Here is a 12,698-nt window from a genome sequence, read left to right as displayed (position 1 = left end):
GGCTTTCAGAGCACACAACATGGCTGCTAGCTAACAGGTGAGTGTGTGTCTCCAAACACAGAGGCAAAAAGAATGAAAGGTTGTTGTTAAGCCCCTGCTTATATTTTCAGGCTGAGAAAGGTTAGCTTTCCTTTAAGCCATTGGTTTCTTTAAAATTTCACAGGCTTGCGTTGTTTTCTTCCAATAACCCTTCAGATTCTTCTTCAAGAGTTAACTGACAGGCCTCTATAGTTGCCATTTTGGTTCCCACTGCACATGCCTTAAAGTGGAAGCATAGAAGTACTTCCCCCCTTAGTCTGCGGTTATATTGATTGTACCCTGAGGAGACAGAAAAAAACAGTTCTTCCTAACTTGTTTGGGGTTAAGTCTACAGGGCTGAGGGCACAATGAACTCTGGGAATGTGCAAATCAGCCTGTGAATGCTATAGTCTTTTATCAAATTACGCTAGCTGGGATGTTGAAACTTCCTACTGGAGCACGCTTTCCATGTTTTATAAAATATAATGTCTAACTCCCTTTGCTCACTTTCCTCATCAATATCTAGCTACCTACCTAGATTAATATTTCTAATATCTAGATTTTTATCTGCAAATTAGGGATAACAGTAAAAATATGCATAGTTTTTGAGAAAATTTAATAAGCTCATGGTAGGACAGGTGTTTATCACAGAGTAGATTATTATATAAATTAATAACAGCTTTCTACTAAAGTTCTACCTTTCTTTGGCATTAAGAAAGCATTAGCTCCAAATTAAAATTGTCTTCAGCAATTATCCCAAATATATATAATATTATGGAATAGGAAAACAGTTCATTATACATGATCATTTATATGTAAAACTCAAATAACTCCAGTCTAAAGAATTTCTGAAGACAGACATAGGAAAGAGATTTGGTTAAGTATTCATCTATTTTTTAAGTGGAATGTAAATAATTAATATTTAGAGACTTTAAGGCAGTGAAAAATATAACTCAGTAATTTATTAACTATTGATTATAACTACCAAGAATTTCAAATCTTAATAATTTCATTCCAATCAGCCATTGCTTATATGATGTGGCATGATGTAATATCTCAGTTAATGTGACTAGCAATAGATTCAACTCAGGGCCATTTTTGGAGAGAACTGCTGAGATTTTATTGTAAAATAAAATGGCAATAGTATCTGAGGAAGAGAAAGAGAAAGTATTACCTTGATTAAGAACAATAAATCTCAGATAGAAAGAAAACTAATATCTCAATACAACAATCCTGTATGGTCAGATGTAAAATCAACAAGAGCTGGAGCTTGAGGAAGTTAACCAATTCCGTTATTGCTCCCAGAGTCCCAGTTGTAGCAGTATATAGATGATGTCCTGTTAGTTGGCAAGTCAGAAGCCTCAAATCGCCAAGTCCTGACTGCAGTGTTATTATACCTCCAGCAGAAGGAGAGGTTGGTAATACCTGACAAAACTCAGCAGCCCAATTACCAAGTAAAATTTCTCAGGAATATGTGAATGGGTTCACAGCTCTCGTTCCCATGGCATTCGGGAATAATTGTTTTCTCATCATCCAACAACATTACCGAAAAGGAGATTCAGAACTTTATTTGAGGACAAGAGCTCTTATTCAGGCATTCTGCTTGGTTCCTTATATTGACTACAAATCAGTATCCTTTGAGTGGAGACTAAACCAAAGGCTTCAATGCAAATCACTCAACAAAGTGTGGCATGCTTTACATTTGGAAATCCACAACTCTAAAGATCACCTTGTGCAACATTTGGACAGTTGTCTTTAATCTTTGATTTTGGTGAGTGGAGCCTCTAGCAAAGGGTGTCAGTCTTTACCCTGAGGCCTCTTTTTAGCTGTTGATGTACCACCTCCTGTTAAGAGATGCATCCCTTTCAGAAAACAGCTATTAGATGGCTACTGTGCTGTTATTGAAATGAATGCCCGATGCACGAGTTCTCATGCCTCTTTAGCCTGATAGTCCCATTTTGGTGTGGCTTAACTCAAGATGGGAAGCGCCCAACAAAACTCACTTATAAAATGGAAATAGCATATTTGTGAGCTTAGATGGTTTTGCCCCTTAAGCATCTTGGCTTTACATGAGATAATCACAGCTATTCCTCTTTGGGAAACTTTGTCTTTTTTTCAATTACTTAAAGCCAATCTGCTGACTCAGTGGAGCCCTGGATTCGGAGAGGTTCTTCTGATGCATGAGCCTATTTCACACATGGTTCATCTAAACTGAAATCCACTGGAGTATTGCACCTTTACAAACTCACCATGGGCTATGAAGAACTAACATGGAAAAGGTTGCTCTGCTCAATATGCATATGCATAGCTCTGGCTCTCTTGAATCTTGAGTTATTGCCAATTGCTTAGCTGTTTAGATTGTCACTTGGAAAACTATAGAATGGCAAATTAGAAAACTATTTTTTATTCTTTATTTAAACATTTTTTTCTATTATCATTTTAACACTATTTTTCTAGCATTAGTGTTTCTTGTGTTCTCTCTTAGAAATCCTGCTTACCACCACATTGTGAAAATATTATCCTGTTTGCTTCCAGAAGACATATAGCTTTAGCTTTTATGTTGAAGTCTATGATGAATCTCAAAATAATCATGTCCCATAATATAAAGTAGGAGTCAAAGATTTTTTATATGGCATTGTCTCAACACAATTCATTAAAAATACTTTCTTTCTTCACTGAATTGTATTAATGACCTTGATGAAAACTAAATAGCAGCTATTTTTAAAAGGATATATTATTATATTATTGTAAGTAAAGTTTCTTAACCTAGATAAAAAATAGATAACTACAAAGAGAAAATGTTCATATACTGTACTTAAAAAATAAACTTAAAACTTCCACTAATCAAAAGTGCATTAAAAATGTAAAGATGGGCCTGACTAGGCGGTGGCGCAGTGGATGGAACATCAGACTGGGATGCGGAGAACCCAGGTTCGATACCCTGAGGTTGCCAGCTTGAGTGTGGGCTCATCTGGTTTGAGAAAAAAAAAAAGCTCACCAGCTTGTATCCAAGGTCGTTGACTTGAGCAATGGGTTGCTCGGTCTGCTATAGCCCCATGGTCAGGGCACATATGGGAAAACAATCAATGAGCAACTGACGTGTCACAATGAAAAACTGATGACTGATGCTTCTCATCTCTTTCCGTTCCTGTCTGTCTGTCCCTGTCTATCCCTCCCTCTGTCTCTGTAAAAAAAAAAAAAGTAACAATTAATTGGAGAAGACAGTTGTGGCTCTTGTAAATGATATAAGTATAGATTAATATGTCCCCAACTAAATAAGACTCATATATATATATATATATATATATATATATATATATATATATATGTATGTCAGTAAAAAATACACACATATATTTTTAGCAAACCTTTCATAGAAGAGAAAATATGCATGGCCATTGAACATATGAAGAAGTGTTTAACTTTATTAATAATGATTTCATATCTGTTCAATTGGAAAAAATAAGTGAGACAATGCAAACTATTAGTGATTATATACATTTCTTAAAAACTATGTTTGATGCAAACAATTAAAAAACAATTTGGCATAATCTTCATATTTGAATATTCAAATATCCTTTGAACCTGTTATTCTGCTTCCAAGTATATGCTTAAAGAAACTCTGGCATTTGTTTACTATGAGATGTATAAATAACCATAGCATTATTGTTTATAACAGTAAACATGGAAATGGTACAAATGACTATTGACAAGTGAAATAATCAATAAATTGTTATATATTTTCAATAAAATATTACACAGCAGTGAATATTCTTGAATCAATGTTCCATGTGAAATATGAGCATATAATGTCATAATGTAATATAAAAAGGCAAGTCACAGGCCCTGGCCGGTTGGCTCAGTGGTAGAGCGTCGGTTTCGCGTGCAGGAGTCTGGGTTCGATTCCCGGCCAGGGCACACAGGAGAAGTGCCCATCTGCTTCCCCACCCTTCCCCCTCTCCTTCCTCTCTGTCTCTCTCTTCCCCTCCCCCAGCCAAGGCTCCACTGGAGCAAAGTTTGCCTGGGAGCTGAGGATGGCTCTGTGGCTTCTGCCTCAGACGCTAGAATGGCTCTGATTGCGGCAGAGCGACGTCCCAAGATGGGCAGAGCATCGCCCCCTGGTGGGCATGACAGGTCGATCCCAGTCGGGCGCATGCGGGAGTCTGTCTGACTGCTTCCCCATTTCCAGCTTCGGAAAAATACACACACACATACACACACACACACACACACACACACACACACACACACACACAAAAGGCAAGTCACATAAGGCTACAAAAATTTAAGAAAAGAACACAACCAAGAAATATATGTATATAATAAAATACATTTAAAAAAAACAAGTAAATGTTAAACCTATTAAAGATACATATTACCAGTTGGTGGCAGCAGGGGAGTAAAAAAAGGTAAAAATTCTGAAGCATGTTATTGATAATGTTTTAATTTGAGACGCAATAACTTGACCACTATTTGTTTTATCACTTACGAATTTTTGTGGATATATATAAACATTTAATTAAAAATACACATAAGTTAAGAAGTTTTAAAAAGGCATATGCAATTTAAATATGACAGTGTACTATGATCCAAGAATAATCATTAATGGAATTCTGTGTACATGATCCCTCTGTAAAAACACACACAAAAAGAAAAGAAAAACAGAGCAGGCATGTGGCAAATACAGGTTGTAGCTTCTGTGAATGCAAAAGTCAGATGGTAATCTCTGTATTATATTCCTGATCTTCATTATGGAAACATTTATGGTGAACTGTGAATGACCGGCACATTGACCATCAGTAGGGGTATAGTTACCAAGTCTCTGCAGCTAATCTTTGAAGCAGCACAGGCTGCAAGACTGGGCTTGCACTTGCATAGAGATCATTTTTTTATGAAGCATTTCACCGTAGCATGACCGAGACTTCCCTTGAGAGTAAAGAATCATTTTATTTTTTTCAGTCAAGACTGCTCTTTTTCCTAGCTGTTTGAATACCACATTGCTCTGCACAATTTTTTTTTAATTATAATTTTATTTTTTTAATGGGGCGACATCAATAAATCAGGTTACATATACTCAAAGATCAACAAGTCCAGGTTATCTTGTCTTTCAATTATGTTGCATACCCATCACCCAAAGTCAGATTGTCCTCTGTCACCTTCTATCTAGTTTTCTTTGTGCCCCCCCTCCCCTTTTCCCTCTCCCTTTCCCCCTCCCCCCGTAACCACCACACTCTTATCAATGTCTCTTAGTTTCACTTTTATGTCCTACCTACGTATGGAATAATGCAGTTCCTGTTTTTTTCTGATTTACTTATTTCACTTCGTATAATGTTATCAAGATCCCACCATTTTGCTGTAAATGATCTGATGTCATCATTTCTTATGGCTGAGTAGTATTCCATAGTGTATATGTGCCACATCTTCTTTATCCAGTCATCTATTGATGGGCTTTTTGGTTGTTTCCATGTCCTGGCCACTGTGAACAATGCTGCAATGAACATGGGGCTGCATGTGTCTTTACGTATCAATGTTTCTGAGTTTTTGGGGTATATACCCAGTAGAGGGATTGCTGGGTCATAAGGTAGTTCTATTTTCAGTTTTTTGAGGAACCACCATACTTTCTTCCATAATGGTTGTACTACTTTACATTCCCACCAACAGTGTATGAGGGTTCCTTTGTCTCCACAGCCTCTCCAACATTTGCTATTACCTGTCTTGTTAATAATAGCTAATCTAACAGGTGTGAGGTGGTATCTCATTGCAGTTTTGATTTGCATTTCTCTAATAACTAAAGAAGATGAGCATCTTTTCATATATCTGTTGGCCATTTGTACTTCCTCCTGGGAAGTAGTGTCTGCACAATTTTAGACACTAGTAAGTCATAATTATACTCACAGATCTCAAACTTATCGAAGGTGCTATTGCTTTTTGACATGTGAAAGAATGTACCAAAAAAGATTATAGCAACATAATAATAGACACCCTGCATTGTTTCTATGTGTGACACATCCTGGCTAGTCAATAACAGAGAAGAAAAGATGAATATTCAAATAGATAGTGACAACTTGATCAAAGGAGGGGAAAAGAAAGTGAGTCATGTATCAGCAGTCTTAATTAGGTTAATGAGAATCTGGGCTGCATCTTGGGCCTGGGAATACTTATCAACAGGCTGTCATCTGAAGGAGGATTATCTTTGCTAAATCGAAGGAGTATGACAGGTGTGGCACATGCCGCTAGCTTGTCTTGCACTAGCTCCCCGGAAGAAGCTCTCTGGCAGAGTTATAATTTAGCAGGCTGAAAATGCCTGGTGTCCGTGTTGTTCCAATATCCAGAAGCATCACTATCCGGTGAAAGTGTTGGCGGATGTGCAAAAGAAGGAGGAGAGAAGGAGCAATCAAGGAGAAAACGGGGAGAGTAGTGGAGAGAAGGAGGCAACACAGAGGAAGACAATGAGGAGAAGTGAGAGGAACTAAAGAGGAATGACAGAAAAGTTGAGAAATTTATCAGTGAAAGGAGACAGGATGTATATATTACAGAAGGACTGTATCCAAAATCAAAACGAATGTATAAAGAAACAAGTAATGACTTTCAAATACAACAGTAACCTCACTTTTCAGAATGCAGTCTACTAAAGAATTTCTTCTCTTAATACAATTCATATCCTATGTTGCTTAGTTTCTTTTTTCAAAATTTTTTCCCTTTTTTTTTTCCTTTTCTTTTACCTCCTTCTACTTCACATCTCCTCCTCCTCCTCTTACTAAATACGAGAAGTGTCTTTGAACCTAAAAACACTTCTGTAAGCTGAAAAATTTGCACATTTTAACATGCCATAGTCAAATGACACACACAGAAAAATAAATGGCATAAGGTATACTGCTTACTTTGCAAATATCTTATATTACTTTGGAGGATAGAAGATGATTCAATTCCTTATGTCTGCCTCATCTGAAGACGCACAATGAGTGTCAGGATAAAAGCCTTGAAGGGAAACAAGACTATATGATTTTAGTCATATGTGGGATATAAAACTGCATAGACACAGACAGCAGCATGGCGGTTGCCAGAGGGAAAGGGTGGGGAGGTGGGATGCAGTAGAAGGTATAGGAGACCAAACAAATGAGAACAGAAGACGATTTGACTTTGGCTAATGGGCACGCAATGCAATATACAGATCATGTATCATAGGAATGTACCTATATGTAACCTATATAAATTATTAACAAATGTCACCCTAACAAATTTAATAAAATAAAATAAATCAACTAAAAAAAAAGGTGGGTGAAGCAGCAAAACGAGGTTTTTCTCTCTTTCTCTAAAATTCAATCAATTAGAAAAAAAGGAAAAGGTAACAAAAGAACATTTCAATTTTATTGAGCACAGAAGGGAAAAACAAGAAAAATATTCTTTTTTTTTTTTTTTTGTATTATTCTGAAGCTGGAAATGGGGAGAGACAGACAGACTCCCGCATGCGCCCGACCGGGATCCACCCGGCACGCCCACCAGGGGCGATGCTCTGCCCCTCCGGGGCGTCGCTCTGCGGGGACCAGAGCCACTCTAGCGCCTGGGGCAGAGGCCAAGGAGCCATCTCCAGCGCCCGGGCCATCTTTGCTCCAATGGAGCCTTGGCTGCGGGAGGGGAAGAGAGAGACAGAGAGGAAGGAGGGGGGAGCGTGGAGAAGCAAATGGGCGCTTCTCCTATGTGCCCTGCCCGGAAATCGAACCCGGGTCCCCCGCACGCCAGGCCGACGCTCTACCGCTGAGCCAACTGGCCAGGGCCAAGAAAAATATTCTTGCTCTAACAGGCACTGAGGGTATTATTTTTAATTTTTATTTATTTATTTATTTATTTATTTATTTTTAGAGAGGAGAGAGAGAGACAGAGAGGGAGAGAGAGGAGAGAGAGAGAAGGGAGGAGGAGCAGGAAGCATCAACTCCCATATGTGCCTTGACCAGGCAAGCCCAGGGTTTCAAACCGGCGACCTCAGCATTTCCAGGTTGACACTTTATCCACTGCGCCACCAAAGGTCAGGCTGAGGGTATTTTTTTTTTTATTCATTTTAGAGAGGAGAGGGAGAGACAGAGAGGAGAGACAGAGAGAGAGAAGGGGGGAGGAGCTGGAAGCATCAACTCCCATATGTGCCTTGACCAGGCAAGCCCAGGGTTTCGAACCGGCGACCTCAGCATTTCCAGGTCGACGCTTTATCCACTGCGCCACCACAGGTCAGGCTGAGGGTATTTTTTATTGCTGCGAATTTGTCACATTTTTCTGTTTCAAACTATTCATTTCTCCCTATTTATTTTTAGATTTTACTTATTGATTTTATAAAAAAAGGAGAGAGTAGGCGTGGGGGGGGGGGCAAAAGGTGTCACCTCATAGTTGCTTCACTTTTGTTGTTCATCGATCGCTTGCTGTATGTGCCTTGACCAGGCAAGCCCAGGGTTTCAAAACAGAGACCTCAGCATTCCAGGTTTATGCTCTGTTCATTGCACCATCACAGGCCAGGCTCATTTCTTTCTGCTTTTATATGCATGCCCATTCTATTTTACTAAGACAACGCACATATGCACAAACACACAAACATGCAAATAATAGTTTAGAAGACCCATGATGGAAAGCTCTATTTCTTATTTATCTTTTAGTGTCCCATTTATGTAGAATATTATTCTGTATTATGTACACCTACTAGATTTCAGAAATTAGATTTTTAAATCTAATATACATCCTGCATAACTCAGCTTACTCTTACACTATAAAACGTTTTAAACTAAAAGTTAAGAATTTTTTTCATAATCAATAGATGACTATTTTTGATTAAAACCCAATTGTTATATAATAATACAAATTAATCATTTCAATAATCATTTATTTACAAGCCTTTTGACAAATCTGTTGTCCCTTCTTATCCCATTCTTGTACCTGCTTTGCACCCTCTACACACTTTCTCCAAGTACTTCTAAAATATACTTTAAGTTAAAGTCTTATATTTTTTCATGCTATCAAAAATTTTATTTTTAAATATGTTGCTTAAGTATATATGTACAAACATTTTTGTTTAAGACATCTCTAAACATCCTCCTTAACTACCTTATTAAAATTTAAAACTATTCCCACTCCATATTCATTTTTCTTGTCTCTGTTCTTTCCATATAGTTCTATTGTATATTTTAAATAGTCAATATTTTTATTAAATTTATTAAAAATAAAATTTATTAAGTCTTTGATTTATTAAAGTAACCATTTATAAGTTAGTGGAATAATATATTATGATTATGTCATTTCCTTTATGTCTCTACTTATTTAAAATTTGTCTTTTGTTATTTATATACTTGGTTTAGTTTTTTAAGATCTCATTAGTAGTTTGTCCCTAACCTCTCCAATAAATCTGAAAAAAATTCTCGATATGGTTGACCATACATTTGGATAGGTAGCCTTTTATTTATTTAATTGATTCAATTCTTCATAGATTTCATCGTTCTCTAGTTCCAATCTCTATGTTTATCCCCAAAATATTAAAGGTATCTTACATATAAAATGAAAACATAGTTTAAAACAAAAAGAATAATCAGAAAACATGAATGAACTTGTATAAGAGATATGAAGCATTTCATAGAAGAATTGGAACATATATATATGTAAATTATCTCAGAAGATAAAGAAAAACACCAAACAAAAAATAGTAAGTAATCAAGATGCACCTTCCTTAGACCATGTATTTATATTAAGCAGGTTTCTCATTTACCACAGCATTCAGACACCCCAGAAACTAACAGAATGAATGTAAAGAAGCCTTTATTTTAATAAAATATAGCTGAAATGTTGCAAACTCAATGAGAAGCTTTATTTCTATATGTATGTTTTAAAAAATTACCCTTTAGATCAGTGGTAGTCAACCTGGTCCCTACCACCCACTAGTGGGCGTTCCAGCTTTCATGGTGGGCGGTAGCAGAGCAACCAAAGTATAAATAAAAAGATAGATTTAACTATAGTCAGTTGTTTTATAAAGATTTATTCTGCCAAACTTAGCAAAAATCCGACATAAAGTATTTGGTAAGTAATTATTATATGCTTTAACTTGCTGTAACTTTGCTTTATAAATTTTATAAAGTAAATTTCCTTCCCTACTTTATAAATCACCATTACTGTGGAACCTGTGGGCGGTTAGAAAAGTTTACTACTAACAGAGATACAAAAGTGGGCAGTAGGTATAAAAAGGTTGACTACCCCTGCTTTAGACTTTCAACAGCTTTCTTTTTCACTTGTAGAGCTAAAGCTTTTTATTTAGTTTTGGGATAGATAAGTCATCCAACTATTTGCAATGCAGTAAGTGTATACACAGAGTGCTTTAGAGACAGAAATGAAAAACACCTAACCACAGTCTAAGAGTTTGTGTGGCTGTGGACAGACAGAGAAGGTAGCTTCCCATGTAGTCTGATTCCCATGTTAAGTTAAAATCTAAAGAATGAACAGTAGCTATTCAAATGGAACAATGTGGGAGAAAGTTTTTCTATGTGTCAGTGTTTCCATCAGAACTCCTGTACCTTTCACTGAATTTTAGTGGTGGATTTTAAGCATCAAATATACTTGTAGAAAGATGCTGAAAAACCAGTGGGTCTCATGACAAGTTTGGACAATGGAAAACTGTCACATAATTGATAAGAGTCATTTAGTTGATGAATCTGACCAGATCAAGCCATGTGTGACTAATGTGATGCCAGGAGATTGGCAGGAAAATAAGACATCCACTCTGGGAAAGAGGTGGGAAATGACTTTCCATCATTTTCAGAAATATGACATGCCTTCTCACGTCGCTGAATTCTCATTACCCAACTGACAGTCTTTCAACACTAATGTACCTGATGGAAGAATGTGGATGAGGACTTGTTCTAAGGACAAAAGAGACTGACACTTTTCAAAGGGAGGCTAAACAAATGGTCTGAAACCATTAGAGATGGTTGTGCTTTTCTATTACAAATACTTCCTGGAGACAGAGTACACTTTTCTAAAATGGCCATAGAGCAGAAGGGCCTGATTTAATTTTATGATGGTATAAGACAAATAACTTATCATATTAGAAAGCTTCATCGAGACTGCAACATTTTAATTTATTACCTACCTGCTTGTGTCTTTAAATATTACAAATAATGGCAAAGAAGGCATAATTGTAAATGGAAAAATCTTCCACTTGATGTTTGTACATTTCCTGCATATTTACACCCACACGTTAAATTAACCAGTATCTCAGAAATGGTATTTCATAACTGACTCAAAAACGAGGACTATGAGATAGAAAAGTTATTATTAATATAAATTATTATTCTTGGTTAAGAGTGACTTTGAGGTGAGGCATATATTTGACAGGATGAAAGGTGAATATTCTGACCTACAGAGACATTAGAAATGTGGTCCAGAATAAACAAAGGAATTTCAATGTCAAAAAATAATTTATATTCAATACAAAGTGGGCACATAGGAAATTATTGGAAGTAGGAACCAAAGGCATAGCTATTAATTGAATAGACTGCAAATAAATACAGGCTATGCACCTAAACCTTCCATCAAGAGAAATAATCAACTGTCAGAGAGCTAGAAACAGGAAAGTAAAATAATTATATATCTTCATAAAGTAAAATTTTAAGTATATTTGGAACTCACTGTGGTACACACTCAATCAATAACAATATCAAAATTTAAGAAAGATGTAAAATAAGCCATTTCATAATTACAGTGTAAATGATTTAATCGTTTCAATGTTTCAATAATATTTGTTGGATGAGAGCAAGAAAGATAACATTTCCTTAGAATAGAAATATAGTAGGATATATAAAAAATGATCTCAAGAATTGAATTTGCAATCCAGTACACATAGTATGGAGAGTTCAAATAAAACACTGCGGTGTTTTAAAGGCCATTTTTTTCTTCCTTTTTTTTTTTTTAAGATGACTGTCAGGATTTGAATATTAATTTTACCCCAAATCCAAAAAGAACATAATATATATAATATTTCAAACTTATAAATGCTAAACTAGCATAACCTTCTTCACAAAAAATAACACCTCTTAATGGCTTTCAAGAGTACCTTTGAATATCAGGTTATTTAGTAAATTTTATATTTATGTTTAGAGCTTTTTATTGTTGGCAGAAAGTCTTGAGGAAAAATTTAATATTTGAAGTGTTTTTTATATGCCAGTAGTTTTCATACACATTATTATTTTTTGTCTGTTTGTTTATGACAGAGATGGAGAGGAGGACAGATAGGGACAGAAAGACAGGAAGGGAGAGAGATAAAAAGAATCAATTCTTCATTGTGGCACCTTAGTTGTTCATCAATTTCTTTCTCATATGTGCCTTGCCCGAGGGTGAGGGGGCAGGCTACAGAAGACCAAATGACCCCTTGCTCAACCCAGTGACCTTGGGTTCAAGCAGGTGAGCTGTGCTCAAACCAGATGAGCCCGTGCTCAAGCCAACGACCTCGGGGATTTGAACCTGGGTCCTCCTCATCCCAGTCTGACACTCTATCCGAAGCATCACTGCCTGGTCAGACCACGTTATCTTATTTAGTCCATATAACATTTTGATGAGGCAATAGTCATTGCCTTTATTCTATATAAAAGAACCTGAGACATCGATGCTTAAATCTAAAATGAGGGTGTTGGTGCACAATGCAGGTGGGCAGATGGTGT

At 36.5% G+C, this 12,698-nt stretch overlaps 1 non-coding gene across 1 annotated transcript; it reads left to right on the top strand.

Moving 5' to 3' along the window:
* Window positions 1-3,861: 3,861 nt before the first annotated feature.
* On the top strand, window positions 3,862-3,936 carry TRNAA-CGC (transfer RNA alanine (anticodon CGC)). The gene has a single exon. It is a non-coding gene; the product is annotated as a tRNA-Ala (tRNA).
* The last annotated feature ends 8,762 nt before the right edge of the window (window positions 3,937-12,698 follow it).

This window comes from Saccopteryx leptura, chromosome 1 (assembly GCF_036850995.1).
Source record: "Saccopteryx leptura isolate mSacLep1 chromosome 1, mSacLep1_pri_phased_curated, whole genome shotgun sequence".
NCBI classification, from domain to species: domain Eukaryota; kingdom Metazoa; phylum Chordata; class Mammalia; order Chiroptera; family Emballonuridae; genus Saccopteryx; species Saccopteryx leptura.
This window is presented reverse-complemented; position numbering and strand designations above follow the sequence as displayed.